We start from the raw sequence: 23,089 nt of genomic DNA, 5'->3' as shown, positions 1-23,089 counted from the left end.
CCCTGGCACCTTCGCTCCCTTGCTTCGATCAGGACGCTGTTTATATTGTCACTCATCTATATTCGGTCGTGATCCCCTCCCCGATCCGCACTCCCTCTGCATGCGTTTCGTTATATCAATAGAAGTAATACACTTTATCTCTTAATATCAGCTTTCAGATTTATCCCACTTGGGTGGTCAGTGTAATTTAGCAATGTTACGTGGATGGTCCATCTATCAAACATCCGTCCAAGTTATATGTTAACTACTAACATATGCCAAGCACACTGGGATACTTTTGTCATCTTATCTTGAAAAAAATATCGAAGTGGTCATGTATTTTACCCAAAATTGCACACAGAGTCACTATTTTTTTTACTTCTCACTATGATTACCAATATTACGTGAGTTTTTTATTCGCGTTTTCATTTCGCATTTAAGATTCGCGCTTTCGGTTCGCGTTTTTGATCAAAATTTCTATTTCATTTCGCGTTTTTGATTCAAGTATTCGTTTCACGTTTTCAATCCACTTTTTCGGTTCACGTTTCGATCGTAATTTTCAATTTCATTTTGCGTTTTCGTTTCGTGTTTTTGATTCATGTTTTCAACTTGCATTTTCGTTTCACGTTTTTTATTCGTGTTTTCGTTTGCATTTTCGTTTCACGTTGTCGCTTTCCGTTATCTTTTCGCGTTTTCGTTTCAAGTTTACAATTCACGAATCTGAAAATTGAATGACGAGTATGAACAATTCAACTTGAAACTGAAAACCGAAACGAGAAACGAAAACGTTAATCGAAAACGCGAAACAAAAACGTGAATCGAAAACGTAAAATGAAAACGCGAAATGAAATCGAAAATTCGAATCGAAAGCGCGAACCAAAAACACGAATCGTAAACTCGAATCGAATACTGATAATGCTAAAAACGAACATATATTTCATAGCATTATTCCTCAAGAAAGACAAGCTTTTAGTTGCAATTGTTCTATTTACAAGTAATATTCGTTTAAAAAAATAAAAGGTGAAGACAAAAGACAGATTCGACGAATTGAAGACGCAAACGACCAAAAAGCTCAAAAGTACAAAAGACAATCAAAGAGGTTCCAATTATTGATAAGAAACGTCTCGAAATTACAAGAGTACAAGATTCAAAACGCAAAGTACAAGATATTAAATTGTACGCAAGGACGTTCGAAAATCCGGAACCGGGACTAGAGTCAACTCTCAACGCTCGACACAACGGACTAAAAATTACAAGTCAACTATGCACATAAATAAAATATAATATTTAAATAATTCTTATAATTATTTATATATTATAATAAATAATAAAAACCGTCGGCAAGAAAGACTCCAAACTGCAGTGAGCTGGAATTTCAAACTCCGCGACTCGCGGAGTTTGAAGGCAAAAATGCCGCGAGTCGCGGAGCCCCAAAAGTCGAAAATCCCTATAAAAGCAAACGAATTCTGATCGCAGAAAAACACCAAAAATCCATCCATCTCTCTATCTATATCGTATATATTTATATTTATATTTTAATTTTAATTTTAATTATAATTATAATTCTAATAATAAGGGTATGTTAGCAAATGTTGTAAGGGTGTAAGTCGAAATTCTGTCCGTGTAACGCTACGCTATTTTTAATCATTGTAAGTTATGTTCAACCTTTTTACATTAATGTCTCGTAGCTAAGTTATTATTATGCTTATTTAAAACGAAGTAATCATGATGTTGAGCTAATTACTAAAATTGGGTAATTGGGCTTTGTACCATAATTGGGGTTTGGACAAAAGAACGACACTTGTGGAAATTAGACTATGAGCTAGTAATGGGCTTTATATTTGTTTAACTAAATGATAGTTTGTTAATGTTAATATAAAGATTTACAATTGGGCGTCCCTATAAATTACCATATACACTCGATCGGACACGATGGGCGGGGTATTTATATGTACGAATAATCGTTCATTTAACCGGACACGGGAATGGATTAATAGCCACTAGAATAATTAAAACAGGGTTGAAATTATGTACAAGGACACTTGGTATAATTGATAACAAAATATTAAAACCTTGGGTTACAATCAGTCGACATCCTGGTGTAATTATTAAACAAAGTATTAAAATCTTGTTACAGTTTAAGTCCCCAATTAGTTGGAATATTTAACTTCGGGTATAAGAATAATTTGACGAGGACACTCGCACTTTATATTTATGACTGATGGACTGTTATGGACAAAAACCAGACGGACATATTAAATAATCCAGGACAAAGGACAATTAACCCATGGGTATAAAACTAAAATCAACACGTCAAACATCATGATTACGGAAGTTTAAATAAGCATAATTCTTTTATTTCATATTTAATTTCCTTTATTTTATATTTAATTGCACTTCTAATTATCGCACTTTTATTGTTATTTTATTGCACTTTTAATTATCGTACTTTTTAATTATCGCAAGTTTATTTTATCACATTTTTATTAATCGCAATTTCATTATCGTTATTTACTTTATGATTTAATTTAAGTCTTGTATTTATTTTTAATATTTTACATTTGGTTTTAACTGCGACTAAAGTTTTAAAATCGACAAACCGGTCATTAAACGGTAAAAACCCCCCTTTATAATAATAATATTACTTATATATATATATATATTTGTATTTTTATAAAAGTAAACTAATATAGCGTTAAGCTTTGTTTAAAAAGATTCCCTGTGGAACGAACCGGACTTACTAAAAACTACACTACTGTACGATTAGGTACACTGCCTATAAGTGTTGTAGCAATGTTTAAGTATATCCATTCAATAAATAAATAAATATCTTGTGTAAAATTGTATCGTATTTAATAGCATTTTCTGTAAAAATATAAGCTATTTTCGTATACCACGCTGCAAACATCAAGTATTTTTGGCGCCGCTGCCGGAGAGCTTCTTAAACGCCGGAAGCGCAACGCTAATAAAAAAAGAAAAAAAATTTATGTATTTTTAAGATTTTGTTAAATATTTAAGTTTTATAAAGTTTCTTTATTTTTATATAAGTTTTATTTAAGTATTTTGTTTTTATTTAAAAACATATAAAAAAAATATATATATATGAATCTAGTTTTAAGGTTTTTATTTATAAAATTATAAAGAAGTTCTATTTTTATTTAAGTTTTTAATTATAAGTTTTTATTATACATTATAAAACAGAAAAATATAAAAACAGAAAATAAAAAAAAATAAAAAAAATAAAAACGCGTCGAAATTTAAAGCTGTCAGTTGAATTTCTGAACCCCGCGACTCGCGGGGTTTACTGCCTTGAATACCGCAACTCGCGGAGAAAACCTGACACGCGACAGAAGCCCTAATCCTGCATTTATTACGGGGTAATTAATTATTATTATTATTATTTAACCCTAATTATTATTATTATTATTATTATTAGTTTTATTTTAACTTTTACTTTTTATTTAATTTATGTATTTAGTATTAATTAGTTTTATTAAATTGTAAAATTAGTAGTTTTAATAAATAAATAATATAAAAATAATATTTTTAAAAATTGTAATTTTTACAACTTTTTGTATATTTTTATATTTTGTCCCTTTTTAATCATTTTAGCATATGAATGTATTTTTAGCTCATATTTAGTTTTAAACTTAGTTTTTGCCATAGTTATTTTTGCTTCTAGATTTTTAGGCTTTGCCGTAAAATCCCTTAAGTGCTTTTTATTTAGACTAAGATTTAGGTGCTTTAGAATTTTGCGACGCCTTTTTAAGTTTTAGTTTCTTTTTAAGTTAATTTCATTTGGGATTTAGTTTTTCCTGTAAGCTTTAATATTTTTAGACACCTTTTACTATGTACCAATTATCATTCCAATTAGTAATTTCAATTTGCGATTATAATTTTAAGTTAGTTGTAGTAATAAGGTTAGGTTAGTCAAGTATTTTTAAGTTTTATAAGTTTCTTTTATTTTTCCGTCACCTTTTATTTTTCAACCATTTTTCTTTTTCGATCTTTTTCCGACGAACTCTTTTTCTTTCTTATTTCTCGCTATTCTAGTTTTAGGACATAGATTTTTATTCTACTTCTTATCTAAATTTCTTAAAATTACGAAAATTTATTTTAAGTGGTTAAATTGATAGACATCAAAATTTTCTGGTTCGTAGTAATAGTTGGATTTGTACGTGGACCGGGTTATTGGAGCCAAACAGTCCTCAATTATATTGAGACCAAAGGAATCCTGCCCCTCTGCTGCATCTTTTGGCTATTCGAAACGTGGGCAAAATCAGAAAAGTCTATTGATTGAAAAACTTATTATAATTTTTCTTTCCTTTTAAAAACTAATAGGATATTCAGTGAATGCATCGAGCAAGACGTTCACCACCTTTTGTACGTTCACCACCTGTAACTAGATCAAGACATTTAGCAAATATAACCGCCGTTGATTTCTCTTTAGAATCGTCATCCAGTCGACCAAGTACTTCAGTTCAAATTTCCGATAATCCATTTTTTGAACCCGACCTCACAATTGAGAATCCGGAGAATATTCAGGAACGGTTCGTAGATCCTGAACCACTAAACTTTCCCCCGGAACCACCAATCATTCAAATAGAGATTGTTGAGGAACGAACCATTAAATCAGAATCCTCTAGTGATTCCGATTCAACAAATTCAATTATGGAGAATCTGGAACCTTTAAGTATGGAAGACCGAATGAGAGCTAAACGCACTGGCCAAGGACACGCAATTACTCATCCAGACATTAATGCGCCAGATTATGAAATCAAAGGACAAATTCTACACATGGTGACTAATCAATGCCAATTTAGTGGTGCGCCGAAGGAAGATCCAAATGAACATCTACGTACCTTTAATAGGATCTGCACACTATTTAAAATCCGAGAAGTGGAGGATGAACAGATATATCTCATGTTATTTCCCTGGACTTTAAAGGGAGAAGCCAAAGATTGGTTGGAATCGTTACCTGAAGGGGCGATTGATACATGAGATGTTTTAGTTGACAAATTTCTTAAACAATTCTTTCCTGCATCTAAAGCCGTAAGACTTCAAGCAGAAATTGTTACGTTTACACAGAAGCCAAATGAAACTCTATATGAGGCATGGACAAGATATGGAAAATTGTTAAGAGGATGTCCGCAACATGGTTTAGACACCTGTCAAATAGTACAAATATTCTACCAAGGATGCGACATCACTACAAGGAAAGACATAGATATAGCAGCTGGTGGTTCTATTATGAAGAAAACCGAAACGGATGCTTACAAAATTATTGATAACACTGCTTCCCACTCACATGAGTGGCACCAAGAAAAAGATATCGTTAGATCATCTAAAGCAGCTAGAGCCGATTCTAGCCATGACTTAGATTCCATTTCCGCAAAGATAGATGCTGTCGAGAGACGAATAGAAAAGATGACTAAAGATATTCACTCAATACGAATTAGTTGTGAGCAGTGTGGAGGACCACATTTGACAAAAGATTGTCTCAGTATTGAATTAACAATGGAACAAAGAGAGAATATTTCATACATAAACCAAAGGCCTGGAAATAATTATCAGAATAATTATCAACCGCCAAGACCGATTTACAATCAAAACCAGAATTATAACCGAAATATTCCATACAACAACCAACAAGGTCCTAGCAATCAACAAGTATCCAATAATACTTACAATCAGCAAAGACCTAATTTTCAAAACAAACCACCACAACAAATCGATGATAAAAAGCCGAATTTAGAAGATATGATGACGAAGCTAGTTGAAACTCAAACGCAGTTTTTCACATCTCAAAAACAAACTAATGAACAAAATGCTCAAGCATTCAGAAATCAACAAGCTTCTATTCAAAATCTGAAACAAGAAGTAAGTAACCTATCAAGGTTAATAGGTGAAAGAAAATCGGGAAGTCTACCTAGTGATACAAATGCTAACCCCCGGAATGAAACAGCTAAAGCCATTACCACAAGAAGTGGTACAACACTTAAACCACCTGAAATACCTGTAACTTTTGATGAAGCTATTCCTACTCCACAAGAACCACAACCTGATCAAGATAAGGAAAAAGAACCGGTAGTTGAAAAGGTTAATGAAGATAACACAGTTAAGGATAAACCTTATGTTAAACCATACCAACCACCACTTCCTTACCCGAGTAAAATGAAGAAAGAGAAACTTGAAGCCGAGCAATCCAAATTTTTGGATATGTTTAAACAGATAAATGTAAATCTTCCTTTCATTGATGTGATTTCAGGAATGCGTAGATATGCTAAATTCTTGAAAGATCTAATCTCAAATAGAAAGAAAATGGAAGAACTCTCGGCTGTTACTATGAATGCTAATTGTTCAGCAGTGCTGTTGAATAAGATACCAGAAAAACTATCTGATCCAGGAAGTTTCACAATTCCATGTTTTCTGGGAAGTCTTAGTTCAATAGAAGCATTGGCAGACTTAGGTGCTAGTATAAATCTAATGCCGTATTCACTATATGCTAAACTAGACCTTGGAGAATTGAAACCAACCAGAATAAGCATACAACTAGCCGATAGATCAATAAAATATCCTAGAGGGATAATGGAGAACATGCTAGTTAAAGTTGGTACTTTAGTATTTCCAGTAGATTTTGTTGTTCTGGACATGGAAGAAGATTCTCAAGTTCCTCTCATATTAGGAAGACCATTCTTAAACACGGCTAAAGCAATGATAGACGTGTTCGGTAAGAAACTGACCCTAAGTATAGAGGATGAGAGTGTTACCTTTTCAGTTGATAGAGCAATGCAACAACCACAATCTGCAGATGATACATGTTATTATATTCAAACTATAGATGCGCATGCAGAATTATTAGAAGAATTTCCAGAATTACAAGGAACAGGAGAATGTTCTTTAGGAGAAGGTAATGAACCAATTGATGAAGCTGAAATGTTAGCTACACTTATAGCTAATGGATATGAACCAACAACAGAAGAAATTCAAATGCTAAAAGAAGAAGACAAATATCGATACAAATCATCGATAGAAGAACCTCCGAAATTAGAGTTAAAGCCACTTCCAAACCATTTGGAATACGCTTATTTACATGGTGAATCTGAATTACCTATAATAATATCGTCTTCTCTTACTGAAAATGAGAAATCACAACTCATTTCTGTGTTGAAAGCTCATAAACCAGCCATTGCATGGAAGATTCATGATATTAAAGGAATAAGTCCTTCGTATTGCACACATAAAATCCTTATGGAAGAAGGTCATAAAACGTATGTGCAACGTCAACGAAGACTAAATCCTAATATGCAAGATGTAGTTAAGAAAGAGATTATTAAACTGCTAGATGCAGGTCTAATTTATCCAATCTCTGATAGTCCATGGGTAAGCCCAGTTCAATGCGTGCCTAAGAAGGGTGGCATGACTGTCATTACAAATGAGAAAAATGAGCTTATTCCTACTAGGACTGTAACAGGATGGCGTGTATGTATTGATTATAGAAAATTAAATGACGCCACCAGAAAAGATCACTTTCCCTTACCTTTCATAGATCAAATGTTGGAAAGATTAGCCGAAAATAGTTACTATTGTTTTCTAGATGGATTTTCCGGATATTTTCAAATTCCAATAGCACCCAAAGATCAAGAGAAAACCACGTTCACGTGCCCTTATGGTACTTTTGCTTACAAATGCATGCCATTTGGACTTTGCAACGCCCCAGCAACCTTCCAAAGGTGCATGATGGCAATTTTTCACGACATGATAGAAGAATGCATGGAAGTATTCATGGATGACTTTTCAGTCTTCGGTGATACATTTAAATCATGTCTAGTTAATCTGGAGCGAATGCTAATTAGATGCGAACAATCAAATCTAGTTCTTAATTGGGAGAAATGCCATTTCATGGTTAAAGAAGGCATCGTTCTTGGACATAAAATTTCAAAAGAAGGAATTGAAGTGGATAGAGCTAAAGTAGATGTAATTGCTAAACTTCCACATCCCACCAATGTTAGAGGAGTTAGGAGTTTTCTAGGGCATGCCGGTTTTTACCGACGTTTCATAAAAGATTTTTCTAAAATTGCCACTCCTATGAATAAACTCCTAGAAAAGGATGCGTATTTCATCTTTTCAGATGAGTGTATCAAATCTTTTAATATTCTTAAAGAGAAACTCACTAATGCACCGATCATGATAACACCAAATTGGAATCTACCATTTGAACTAATGTGCGATGCAAGTGATTTTGCAATGGGAGCCGTTTTAGGACAAAGGATTGAAAAACGATTTCAACATATATATTATGCTAGTAAGACGTTACAAGGAGCACAAACGAACTATAAAACTACTGAAAAAGAACTCCTTGCTATTGTCTTTGCTTTTGACAAATTTCGATCATATCTCGTTCTAGCAAAAACGGTGGTCTATACCGACCATTCTGCTCTTAGATACCTATTTTCAAAACAAGATGCTAAACCAAGATTAATCCGTTGGATCTTACTCTTACAAGAGTTTGATATTGAAATCCGAGATAAAAGAGGAGCAGAAAATCTCGTCGCTGATCATCTTTCTCGTCTTGAAAATCCCGAATTAGAAGTTCTAAATGAATCAGCCATACAAGACAACTTTCCTGATGAATATCTATTGAAGATAGATTATAAAGAAATCCCATGGTTTGCAGACTATGCAAACTACTTAGTTTGTGGATTCCTTGAAAAAGGATTATCGTACCAAAGACGAAAGAAATTCTTCAGTGATATAAAACACTATTTCTGGGAAGATCCACATTTGTTTAAAAGTTGTCCCGATGGAATAATACGCCGATGTGTATTTGGAGATGAAGCCAGTAAAATATTAAACCATTGTCACACAGGACCAACAGGAGGGCATTATGGGCTTCAACTAACAGCAAGAAAAGTTTATGATGCTGGATTCTATTGGCCTACAATTTACAAAGACGCACACCTTCTTTGCAAATCCTGTGATGCTTGTCAAAGAGCCGGAAAAATAAGTCAACATGATGAAATGCCACAAAATGTCATCCAAGTATGTGAAGTATTTGACATTTGGGGTATTGACTTTATGGGTCCATTTCCAAAATCTCATAATAATCTATATATACTCGTAGCCATTGATTATGTATCTAAATGGGCGGAAGCACAAGCTCTCCCAACTAACGATGCACGAGTTGTAGTCAACTTTTTAAAAAGTCTTTTTGCAAGGTTTGGAACACCGAAAGCTTTAATAAGTGATCGGGGTACTCATTTCTGTAATAATCAACTTGAGAAAGTTCTTAAAAGATATGGAGTAACTCATAAAATCTCCACCGCATATTATCCACAAACAAGTGGACAAGTTGAAAATACCAACCGAGCTTTAAAACGTATTCTAGAGAAAACCGTAGGATCAAATCCGAAGGAATGGTCCATTAAATTGGAGGATGCACTCTGGGCTTTTAGAATAGCCTACAAAACTCCAATTGGAACCACACCTTTTAGACTTGTTTATGGAAAAGCATGTCATCTTCCAGTAGAAATTGAACACAAACATTTTGGGCTTTGAAATCATGTAATCTTGATTTACATGAAGCTGGACGTCTACGATTAAGTCAACTAAAAGAATTAGAAGAATTAAGACATGAAGCATACGAAAATTCGTTAATCTATAAAGAAAGAACGAAGAAATGGCATGATAAAAGAATCAGAAGTTTAAAAGAATTTAAAGAAGGAGACAGAGTTCTTCTTTTCAATTCACGATTCAAGCTATTTCCTGTAAAATTGAAATCAAGATGGTCTGGACCATTCATAGTCAAAAGAGTTTTCCCATACGGAACGATAGAATTAATAAATTCAAATGGGATTGAATTTAAAGTTAATGGTCACAGATTTAAACATTACATACATGGTCCGATGGAAGTCGACAACGAAGTTAATCACAATTTCGACACCACAGCTAACTAAGTGTGGGGAGAATCAAGTCTTTAAAGGATAATATGTATTTCTGTTAGAGTTAGATTGTCTGTTTTCGTGTAGTTCTCGAAAATGGAACCCGAATGGTCTTTCCCTAGCAGACCCTAAAGAACTAGTCTTCTCCCCCCATTCTGAATTTTTATTTTTTTTAGGTTTTTACGAAATGAAGACTGCCTGTGAACTAAACCATGGTCTAATGCTACACGCTTTGATCACTAAACGTAATAATGACATACTACCGAGTGAATTAGTATCAGTAATCAGAGAAAGAATGGACGGAGTTAGAAAAGAATCCAGATGCGAAGATAATAAATTACAATTTGGTAAAGGAAAATCAAAATCCGCAGCAAAAAGAAGAGCACGACACCTAGAAAGATGTCACAAATGCGGAAAATGGTCACATGGAGGTAAATGTTCAAATAATCAAACCTATTCAAACACCGAATTTGTTACTTTATGCAGAGACGGACCATTCGTATGTTTAGAAGAAAAGACACTGAATGCTCGAGGTTACGCCTATGTAGCTATGGAAAACCAATTAAACCGACTATCTTATGAATGGGATAGATCATATAACTAAGAAATCTATTTCACAGGTATGTCTGTACAGTTTTTATTTTTATTTTTATTTTTAAACCTTTTGATAATAAACGCTAATTTGTTCGCTAAAAAGTATTAAATTGGTATTGAATAAAATTAGGTTTGGCGACCGAAATTATTGATATCATTCAAAAATTTATTACATCACTGTGAAATTTAACGTTTATTATTAAGGTATAAATATCTTTAAACAATCAACCCAAAATATTTCAAAAATTCGTCATGAGTTAAATTAGGTTTTGCAACCGAAATTACTTTGCCGAAAAGAGGGGCGCATATTTTTGATAATATTTGATTGATTAAAGTGGGATAAAAAGACAAAAAGATTTTTAATTTTATTTTTACCATGTTTTTAAAATTAATATTTAAATCTTAAATTAATATTGTAAACTTTGTAAAAACAATATATTTAAAATTGTAAATATTTGAAAAATTAATATAAGTTTGGTGTGAATTTATAATATGAATTTTTAAATTAAGTTTGATGTGAATTTTTTTTATTTTTAAAAAAAATATGAATTTTTAATTTTATGCATTTCAAATTTTAAGTTTAGTGTGAATTTTTAATATTAATTTTGAATTTTATATTTAAATTGTGTGAATTTAAAAACAAAAATTTACTTTATCTCATTAAGTTAAAAATATGATTTTTAAAATTCGTCGTAAGTTGAAGACTAGGTCTTTGAACCGAAATTGCTTCACCCAAGGGAGGGACGAGAACTTTTATTATCATTATTTTTAATCTTATTGATTTAAAGTATGCCAAAAACATTAAAAAAACCCAAAAATCTTAGCTTTTAAAACAATCGCTACAAAAAGACAAATTTTAAAATTTTGTCGAGGGACGGACTAGGACATCGATCCGAAACGACCTCGTCCTAAATAACAAGGGAAACAAAATTTTAAAATCAAGTACTTAATTGTTTTATAAGTTAATGATTATATATATATATAAAAAAAAAAAGCAAACTCCGCGAGTCGCGGAGTTTGAAGGCTTAATTGCCGCGACTCGCGGAGGGACCAATTTACAGAAAAAAATAAAACGTAAAAAAACAGATCAGTGCACCACACAACTCAAACATACAGCAAAATAACTGCGAAATAACCCACGAAAAACCCGAAAAAAACCCCCAAAATCACAATTTTTAACCGTTAATCACCAAATCTTTTACTAAAATCATGTTGAGAAGGATGCTATCTAGGAATTACTCAAGAAAAACGGTAAATTTCTACACCTAAACACCATTTAATCCGAAATTAGTGTTCTTGAGCAATTTTTTCCCCAATTTGATTTTGATGCTTTTTAGTGTAATTATGATTAAATTGTTTATGTATTATGCTTGTATAACCTAGATTGATGCTATTTAACATGATTAGAAGCCTTAAACTTCAAATTTAGAGTAATCTAGGGTTTGTGTTCTTGAGCAAATTTGGGGCTTTTTGATATAAACAGGTTATGGCCGATTTTTGTCATGAATTGTTGCTAAATTAAGTAGTGTAACATGTCTAGGTAGTTAAATGATCCAAACTTTGAGCCTAAACATGATTTTGAGAATTAAAGTGGACTTTTTCAAGTCTAAAATTCATGAATTTGATTTTTGAAAGATAATGCCATTTGAAACTTGTTTAATTGCTAGTAATGATTATTTTGACATGTTATTTGAGTTGAATGCTTATGAACTTGGCGAACATTTTCGTATATGCTTATTTGAAAAAGTGTAGATTTGATAAAAATGTGAAAATGAGCTTAAGTTTGATATAAATTGATCATGTCATTGTAATTATTTTGATTGATGATTTTGCTGACACTAATGCATATTTGGATGCACAAAAATTGTGTTTGATGTGTTTTGCAGACTGAAAGGGGTGAATCTTCATCCCAAGCCCGCAATGCTCCTGCTGAGAATGCGGAACAACAGGAGGTGGATAACTACTACAAGCAGGATATACCTCATCCAGTCATGCCCTTTTCTGATATGCACTTGGAAGAGTTGCACCCGAACATGAGATTTGACAGACTTTGGATAGATTATCCAAAATACCAAAGGGGTTTGCATACTCTTCATTCTAAGGTTGTTGAGGTACCGAGGGTCATAGAATGGGGACCCTTAGAAGCTGTAGAATTGGCCGGGCCAATTAGGGAATTACTTGTACAGAGGTATGGTAATTCTACTTTTAATGACTGGGTACGTTTATTCACCATGCGTAGACCTGTATATAAAGTATGGTGTGAAGAATTGTTGTGTAGTATAGAGTTGAATGATCGGGTAGCTAGTTTAACCGATCGTTCTTTTATTAGATTTTTGCTAGGCGGTTCGATGCGCCACATGTCTTTACTGGACATGGCTCAGGCTTTACGTATATATACGCCTGAGGAGTTAGCATCTGCCGATTGTAGAGGGTTGATACTAAACGGTAGAAAGATAGATGAAAATTTTGATACACACGGTGTGTGGAGTCAAATGACAAGCCATCACCGTTTTAAAGGGAGAAATTACTCTTATTTGGATATAGATAGAGCCGAATTAAGAGTGATTCATAGGTTTTTAGCTAATTCGATTACACAAAGAGGTAAGAACAAGGAAAAGGTAAATGAACAGGATTTGTTTTACCATATGTGTATTCGAGACCCACAAAGCGCTGTAAGTATACCGTATTGTGTGGGTTATTATTTATCAGCTATGGTTCGGGGGATGAGACTGCATAGCATAATAGGAGGTGGTATTTTTATTACTTTGATTGGTGAATATCTCGGTGTGGATATAAGTCGGGGGGGATTATTAGTAGAAGAACCAGAACCCCGCGATACTATAGGTTTAAATGTATACCATGGTGCGAAAGTTTTGAAAAGGCGAAATAACGCCGCAGTACCATACCATGGTAGACATCCACAGGTTGAGAGAAACCAACAGCAAGGTAATGTAGGGGGGGAATGAGATGCAAGAAATGCAAAGGTTTATAGCTTCTCAGGAGTACGAAAATGCTAGACAGAGAGCATTTGAAGATTGGCAAGTCCATCAGAACCAAATCATAGCTCATTGCCAACATATAGGTAGAAACTATATTCCTACACCGAAACCCATCTTCCCTCCCTGGTCTATAGAGATGCAACCACCGTATCCTACGTATAACCCTGCCGAAGCATTCTATAGCACCTATGGTTATGCCTGGAACCCCTATTGGTACCAGTATCATCCCTAGTATACTTAGTTTTATTTATTTTGTAATTTGTAATGATTGATACGTTTAATACTTTTGTTAATATTGTAATAGTTTTTATAATTGTCTAACTTTTATTCTTAGATTTTAATAATTTTTGAATGTGGGGTAATATACCAAACTTCAAAAATATGTATATATGTTTGCAGTTTATCTTATGACACAACAGGGTCAAACAACGCATTTTCAAAGACTGGCATTAAGTTCAGCAAAAGCAACTAATTTTGACGACAAGATGCAAAATATATGTGAAATAACAACAAGACGGAATGAACAAATGATGTGCACCATTTATCATTCAGAAAACAAACGCCAATATATTTGGAAACTTTGGTAAAATTTAATCAATTTCACACAAATCACCCTCAATAATTTAAATTGTTACTGATTTCTTGCAAATGAGGGCATTGCAAGATCTTAAGTGTGGGAAGGGGTTAAATTCTTTCGAATTTTAAAATTTTTTACTTTATACACTTGGTTACCATTAAAAATACTAGTAAAGCAGTAGTTGTATTAGAATCTAGTGCTCTCTGATAATAAAGAACAGCCCTAGTCTTATATACTGACTACCCAATTCTAGTAAAAATTTTCAAAATTTTCAATTAAATGAACTCAAAATCATGTTTATACATATTTATGAACGATAAAACTAGGTTTTGACACCGAAATTATTGTTACCTCGGAAAGGACATAAATTGAGAAACAAACCAAAATGTTAAAATTCATTTAAAATGGAATAGAGGACGATAAAAAGGAAAATAAAAGCCAAGTGTGGGAAAATTTACCAAGTTATCTTAAACAAATGTCACATATATCTGTAACAAATAACTGAAAATACTTTTGCTTTGGACTAAACTAAACTGTTTTACCCGATGAAAGAAAAGAAGAGATGGATCTACACGATGAATCAATTCCATCATTAAAAGGAAGTAAAGTCTTCCGAAAAAGAAACGCGCTTCTTGATTTAGGTCATGAAGTTGTCGTCCAGACCAGCTGTAGGTTGACGAAAAATCCAGAAAAGTCATCACTAAAATCAGCAGGAAATCCACGGACCTCAGCATTAAACAGGGTCGCCAAGTGGTCAGATTTATCCTAACCATGAGAAGGATTTATCTCGTACAATGGGGGGGCACCGTGCAAATTAGCTTGATAAGACTAATGAATCAGATCTCCAGAAAGGATAATCTCCTTAAAAGATCAAAAATCAGCTTTTAAGACTGATATTACTCAATCCTTGAGATTGACTTTAAAGATTGAGAATTACAAACTCATGGAATTTGATGATATCTAAACTCGAGCTTGAACGAGAAAATATTTTGATCAAATTAAAATCGATTTGTTTTCTGAAAACCCATTTTCAATGCGTTCATTACCATTGAACGTAAAATCCTAGGAATTCACCTGGAATTCATTAGGTCACCTGAACCAAATCGGGTGTCAACCGTAAGAACGGTGATTGCATAGTGGTCAAAGTCAGGACCTTGTGCCATACCGAAAAATTATAAGGGTGAGCTTTACTATTGCTCCTACCAAGGATAGTAATTGCGTCCGGCACGTTATAAACCATAATTAAAAGCATGTCAGGGGACATTGCCTTAACAGTTGCTTGTTCAACGCTTTCCTTTACAACTGAACGGTAGTTTACCGAAAGGTAATATACGGGACAAGTAAACTGGACGTGTTGCTTTCCAAATACAAGGTTAGCAAGTGGGTAACACAAAACCATAAGTTTTGAACTAAAATTTTCAAATCTGAAACCCATCAAACCCACAAAAATATTTTGCAAACACCGGTAAAGGGTTATTCCGGAAAACTTATCTAGGGTAAAAACTAGATTTAATTTTCAAAAGATCAAATATTTTCATAAAGATCCAATTTTCTTAATGGATCTAAATTTTTATAGTCATGTGGGACTGTAAACCATATCGTTACTACCATTGTTTATACCACCGTATAGAAATCACTGATGTACAAAGTGTGAAGAATAAAGAAGTGATTCTAGTATTTCAAGACGATATTGCTTGAGGACAAGCAACGCTCAAGTGTGGGAATATTTGATAATGCTAAAAACGAACATATATTTCATAGCATTATTCCTCAAGAAAGACAAGCTTTTAGTTGCAATTGTTCTATTTACAAGTAATATTCGTTTAAAAAAATAAAAGGTAAAGACAAAAGACAGATTCGACGAATTGAAGACGCAAACGACCAAAAAGCTCAAAAGTACAAAAGACAATCAAAGAGGTTCCAATTATTGATAAGAAACGTCTCGAAATTACAAGAGTACAAGATTCAAAACACAAAGTACAAGATATTAAATTGTACGCAAGGACGTTCGAAAATCCGGAACCGGGACTAGAGTCAACTCTCAACGCTCGACACAACGGACTAAAAATTACAAGTCAACTATGCACATAAATAAAATATAATATTTAAATAATTCTTATAATTATTTATATATTATAATAAATAATAAAAACCGTCGGCAAGAAAGACTCCAAACTGCAGTGAGCTGGAATTTCAAACTCCGTGACTCGCGGAGTTTGAAGGCAAAAATGCCGCGAGTCGCGGAGCCCCAAAAGTCGAAAATCCCTATAAAAGCAAACGAATTCTGATCGCAGAAAAACACCAAAAATCCATCCATCTCTCTATCTATATCGTATATATTTATATTTATATTTTAATTTTAATTTTAATTATAATTATAATTCTAATAATAAGGGTATGTTAGCAAATGTTGTAAGGGTGTAAGTCGAAATTCTGTCCGTGTAACGCTACGCTATTTTTAATCATTGTAAGTTATGTTCAACCTTTTTACATTAATGTCTCGTAGCTAAGTTATTATTATGCTTATTTAAAACGAAGTAATCATGATGTTGGGCTAATTACTAAAATTGGGTAATTGGGCTTTGTACCATAATTGGGGTTTGGACAAAAGAACGACACTTGTGGAAATTAGACTATGAGCTATTAATGGGCTTTATATTTGTTTAACTAAATGATAGTTTGTTAATGTTAATATAAAGATTTACAATTGGGCGTCCCTATAAATTACCATATACACTCGATCGGACACGATGGGCGGGGTATTTATATGTACGAATAATCGTTCATTTAACCGGACACGGGAATGGATTAATAGCCACTAGAATAATTAAAACAGGAGTGAAATTATGTACAAGGACACTTGGTATAATTGATAACAAAATATTAAAACCTTGGGTTACACTCAGTCGACATCCTGGTGTAATTATTAAACAAAGTATTAAAATCTTGTTACAGTTTAAGTCCCCAATTAGTTGGAATATTTAACTTCGGGTATAAGGATAATTTGACGAATACACTCGCACTTTATATTTATGACTGATGGACTGTTATGGACAAAAACCAGACGGACATATTAAATAATCCAGGACAAAGGACAATTAACCCATGGGCATAAAACTAAAATCAACACGTCAAACATCATGATTACGGAAGTTTAAATAAGCATAATTCTTTTATTTCATATTTAATTTCCTTTATTTTATATTTAATTGCACTTCTAATTATCGCACTTTTATTGTTATTTTATTGCACTTTTAATTATCGTACTTTTTAATTATCGCAAGTTTATTTTATCGCATTTTTATTAATCGCAATTTCATTATCGTTATTTACTTTATGCTTTAATTTAAGTCTTGTATTTATTTTTAATATTTTACATTTGGTTTTAACTGCGACTAAAGTTTTAAAATCGACAAACCGGTCATTAAACGGTAAAAACCCCCCTTTATAATAATAATATTACTTATATATATATATTTGTATTTTTATAAAAGTAAACTAATATAGCGTTAAGCTTTGTTTCAAAAGATTCCCTGTGGAACGAACCGGACTTACTAAAAACTACACTACTGTACGATTAGGTACACTGCCTATAAGTGTTGTAGCAAGGTTTAAGTATATCCATTCAATAAATAAATAAATAAATATCTTGTGTAAAATTGTATCGTATTTAATAGCATTTTCTGTAAAAATATAAGCTATTTTCGTATACCACGCTGCAAACATCAAATACGCGAAATGAAAACTCAAACTGAAAACCCACGTAACAGTGGTAAATCATAGTGACCATCCAAGTAAAAAAAAACACAGGGACTCCGTGTGAAATTTTGGGTAAAAGACAGGAACCATCAAAGTAATTTTTTCGAGCTAAAATGGCAAAAGTACCCTGGTGTGCTTGACACATTATAGTAGTTAACGTCTGACTTGGACAGACGTTTGATAGAGGAACCACCCACGTAACATTGATAAATCACGGTGACCACCCAAGTAAAAAAAATACGGGACTCCGAGTGAAATTTGAGATAAAATAGATGGATCACCTAAGTAATCCTTTCTTATTTATACATAGTAAGTAGTACTATTCAAATTCAAAATAATAGGTGAAAATATATGCCACAAAATATGTTTCAACATATACCCTGCATTTTCTTTTTTTAAGTCGATTCACATCTCTGTTATAATGAATTAACCATGAGCATATGCAATTGTTTCATTTCAAATTTGGAACGTTAACTTTATAGTAGTAGTATGGTCACTTCGACACCGCTAGAACACTAAATCGTTGATTATGTTTAACTCTAACATATGATGTTAGGTTACGTACAAAAATTAGATATGGATATTTGAACATCCTAAAACTTTAACTCTTTGCAATTTAATTGCAGTTATAACAACTTTTATAACTGTTTTGGTTAATTGAAAACCTTAAGTTATAGAATTTGATTGTGGAAGATTGCTCATGCTATAAGAATCCTCGGGACTGGGCAGCCAAACCATATATATACATGTGTACGTGGTTGCGCTCATTTTACTCACTTGTTTTGATATTTTTGGCATGCCAATATGCAATTCTCTATATGATTCGTGTTGTTAACTATACAATTCTATTTTATCCGTGATGTTAACATTTAAACATGAGCTATTTGTACATTTTAAAAAAAGTTACAAAGTGAGATTTGTAAATTTAGTTAAATGATTATTGACCGAACACATGTTTATATTTTTATTTATTATTATTTTTTATTTTATTTTTTGAAAAATTTAGTGAGATTTATTAAATAACATAAGTTAGCGTACAGCAGAAACAACTAGCATGGGAACACGAGGAATTTCTCCAGCTAGAACAAAAGAAGCGATTCAAACAACACGAACAACTATGATAATTAAAACAGAAATCGATTCAGGATGGATGGGAGCTTGTATCCAGATGTGTTTGCGATTCAAGTGATAATACTTTCTTTCGGATTCACGAGCCACACATGTCAATCGATCTGCTCCTTTTTGTATGTTAAATTTGCCTGCTTTTTATAATTTTTTTGAACGGAAAAAATAACTTTTGTTTAAACATAGAAAACACATATTCTAGTCGCATTATCAACTTTTGATTCCATATAATTGACACGAAACTAAATTTATTACTTAAATTTAGCATTAACCTTTTCAAAACGCAATTTTTAATTAATTAATAATTATAAGAGCAATTATTATTTAATCGAATATTAATATGATTGTGGAGATGATGAAATGAAAGTTCCATGGAGGGAAAATTAAGAGGCACAAAAAAAGGCGGTAACTTGTTGGTGAGTGGGTCCATGAGGATTGAGGAGGATTATGAGAATAAAAAGGACCCACCGTTTGTGATTTAGTGGTGTCTCTTTGCAATTTGCTATCATCAAATATTTTCTTTTGACTCATTACACCCTGTCCTTGTTTTCCAATCTATTTTTTCATACCACTTTTATGGTATTAAGTTGGAATTAGTTGGCCAAACACACCGCCTACTAAATCTAAAAAAACCTAAAAGCTAAAAAGAAAACGGTGTTATAATTTTTAGTGGTTCTTGACTGTAGAAGGTATATAGAGATAGAGATACTGTAAAACGAAGAAAACAAAGGTTGAACAAAAAGTATGAGTAATTGATTTTTTATTTATAGAAAAATGTACAATGAGAGTTTGGTGGCATTTGGAATCTAGAGAGAGAGTGTGTTTTTGTTAACCAAAAAATACATCCCATAAACTCTAACTCAACACACCTATTTATACTCAAAAAAATATACTATGCAATATCTATAATAATAATAAAATTATCATCCAATTATTACTTTTATAACACTCCCCCTTGGATGATAATTTTATTAGTGAATAACTAGTACTGCCTCGTTAAAAACCTTGCTAAAGAAAACCCTTTGGGATAAAACTTTAGCTAAGGGAAAAAGAGTGCAGCATAGAGTTGACTCCCCCTCAAGTAGGCAACGCCTGAGTTGTTACATATTCTGAACATGCCTCATGCCAATATTATGAACGTGTGTTCTGAAAATAGCAGTTGGAAGTGCTTTGGTGAAAAGGTCAGCAGAGTTTTTGCTTGGACTGAACATATCTCATTTCAATCTGGTTGTCCTTAATGAGATTTTGAGTGTATGAGAAGAATCTAGGGGGTATGTGTTTTGTTCGGTCACTTTTGATATACCCTTCTTTCATCTGTGTTATGCAAGCTACATTATCTTCATAGATAGTTGTTGAACTTTTATTGCGTTCTAGTCCACAAGAATCAGTAATGAGTTGTGTCATTGATCTCAACCAAAAACATTCCCGACTGGCTTCATGTAATGCAATTACTTCGGCATGATTTGATGATGTTGCAACAAGTGTTTGTTTTTGAGAACGCCATGATATTGCGGTACCTCCATTTAGGAATACATATCCATTTTGAGATTTAGCTTTATGTGGATCAGATAAATAACCTGCATCTGCATAACCAACCAAATCTTGTTTTGATTCGTTAGAATAAAATAATCCTAAATCAGTAGTTCCTCGAAGGTATCGAAATATGTGTTTGATCCCATTCCAATGTCTTTTGGTAGGGGCTGAGCTGAACCTTGTCAACAAATTAACTGCAAAAGAAATGTCAGATCTTGTATAATCTATAAGATACATAAGAACCTCAATTGCACTAAAATATAGAACTTCCGATCTGTTAAAATTTTCATGATCTTCGCAGGGATGAAATAGATCAGTGTCAATATTGAGTGATCTAACAACAATGAGTTTGTCTTTTAAAAAAAAAATGTTTTAAAATCTTTTCGGTATAAGTTGTTTGATGTACAAGTAAACCATTAGGCATATGCTCAATTTGCAATCCAAGGTAATACTTGGTTTTTTCAAGATCTTTCATTTCAAAATAATTCTTTAGAAGTTGAATGATTTCATAGATCTCTTTATTTGTTCATATGATGTTAAGAACATTGACATAAACAACTACGATCTCATATCCGAACATTGTTTTTATAAAACATACGTGCAAAATAAGTTTATATTTATACCCCTTTTTTTTATCAAGTAGTCATTTAATCCGTTATACTATTGTATCAACCCATATAAAAATCTTTGTGATTCAATGGAATACATTTCTTTAGGTTTTGCGTTAGATGTTTCTGATACCTTAAACCCTTCAGGTATATTCATATATATCACTATCAAGTGATCCATATAGATAAGTAGTAACAACATCCATGAGATGCATTTAAGTAACTACCAGGTTGATTAAGTATCTAATAAGTAATTGTATCCATTACATAAGGATAAGTTTTCCTCATAATTCATTTCTGGTCTTTGTGGGAAACCTTGAGTTACAAGTCTAGTTTTGCCTTGTATCTTCATTTGCACATTTCTTTTTCGGATAAAAATTCATTTATATCCCATACGTTTCACATCTTTAAAAGTGATAACGATTGATCCGAAAACTTTTCTTTTATTGAGTGATTCTATTTCAGCTCGTATTGCTCCTTTCTGTTGAGCTCAATCATGTCTATTTTGATATTCAATGACAGATTTTGGTTCCAGATCATCATCTTTATTCATGATGTCATTGTAACATTATATGAAAATATCTCATCAAGATTTTTCATTTCATTTCGGTTCCATAATATTGCATAATTTATTGCAATTTATGTATTTACATTTATCAATATCCTCTGCAGAAGGAATATTGATTTGTGGTTCTTCTTGAACACTTTCTCTTACCTCATTATCAGCTGATTTTCTTTTCGAGGATTTTTATCTTCGGAACCAATTGATCTTTCACGTTTGATGCGTGGCAAAGACTCAACAGTGACATTATTGCCAGCTTTTGGAATTTCAGTTCGAGCTGGAGCATTTATCGCTGGTATATATGATTTAGTCACTTTTTTATATCTGTAAATGCATAAAGTAATTAATTTGCAAGTTCTTGCATATGCATTATTTTTGAACTTTCGTTTCACATTCTTTTGTGCGAGTTCAATATACCTTAATTGATGTTCACATCATGAAGCATCATTTTATTTTTTATTTTTATTTCTCCCCCTAATCTAGGGAACAATGTTTTATTAAAATGACAATCAGCAAAACGTGCTGTAAAAACATCACCCATCATGGGTTCAATATATCTTATGATTGAAGATGTTTTATATCCAAAATATATTATCATCTTTCTTTGAAGAACCATTTTATTGTGTTGTGGTGATACAATTGGAACATACACTGCACAACCAATGTTTTAAGGTAGAAAATATTTGGCTCTTGGCCAAAATCAAGTATTAAGTGAAAATATTTACGACTTCCACATGGTATAATGCGAATTAATGTCGCAGCATGTAAATTTACATGTCCACATATAAATATTGAGAGATTTGTACTCATTATCAATTGTCTAGTTATTAGCTGTAAGCGTTTATCTATTGATTCAGCTAAACCAATTTTGTGTATGCACATGAGCAACTGGATGTTCAACAACAATCCCTGTAGATATATAATGATCATTAAATGCTTGAGATGTTAACTCACCAGCATTATCAAGTCTCATCCTTTTAATGGTGTAATCAGAATAATGTGTTCTCAATTTAATAATTTGTGCAAGAAACTTTGCAAATGCCATATTACGGCTTGATAACATACAAATATGAGACCATCCGCTAGATGCGTCTATTAGAATCATGAAATATCAAAATGGTCCACATGATAGATGAATTGGTCCATATATATTCCCTTGAATTCTTTCAAGAAATATTGGTGATTCTTTCTCAATGTGCTTTTCATTAATCACCATATGTGATTTTCATTAATCACCATATGTGTTTTTCGTTAATCACTATATGTGCTTTTCATTAATCACTATATGTGCTTTTCATTAATCACCATATATGATTTTCATTAATCACCATATGTGCTTTTCATCATATATCATTTTCACCATATGCGCTTTTAATCATATGTGCTGCGCTTTTTGTCATATGCACTTTTCA

The sequence above is a fragment of the Rutidosis leptorrhynchoides genome, chromosome 3 (genome assembly GCF_046630445.1).
Source record: "Rutidosis leptorrhynchoides isolate AG116_Rl617_1_P2 chromosome 3, CSIRO_AGI_Rlap_v1, whole genome shotgun sequence".
NCBI lineage: Eukaryota > Viridiplantae > Streptophyta > Magnoliopsida > Asterales > Asteraceae > Rutidosis > Rutidosis leptorrhynchoides.
The sequence above is the reverse complement of the archived record's forward strand: the minus strand, read 5'-3'. Positions refer to the sequence as shown.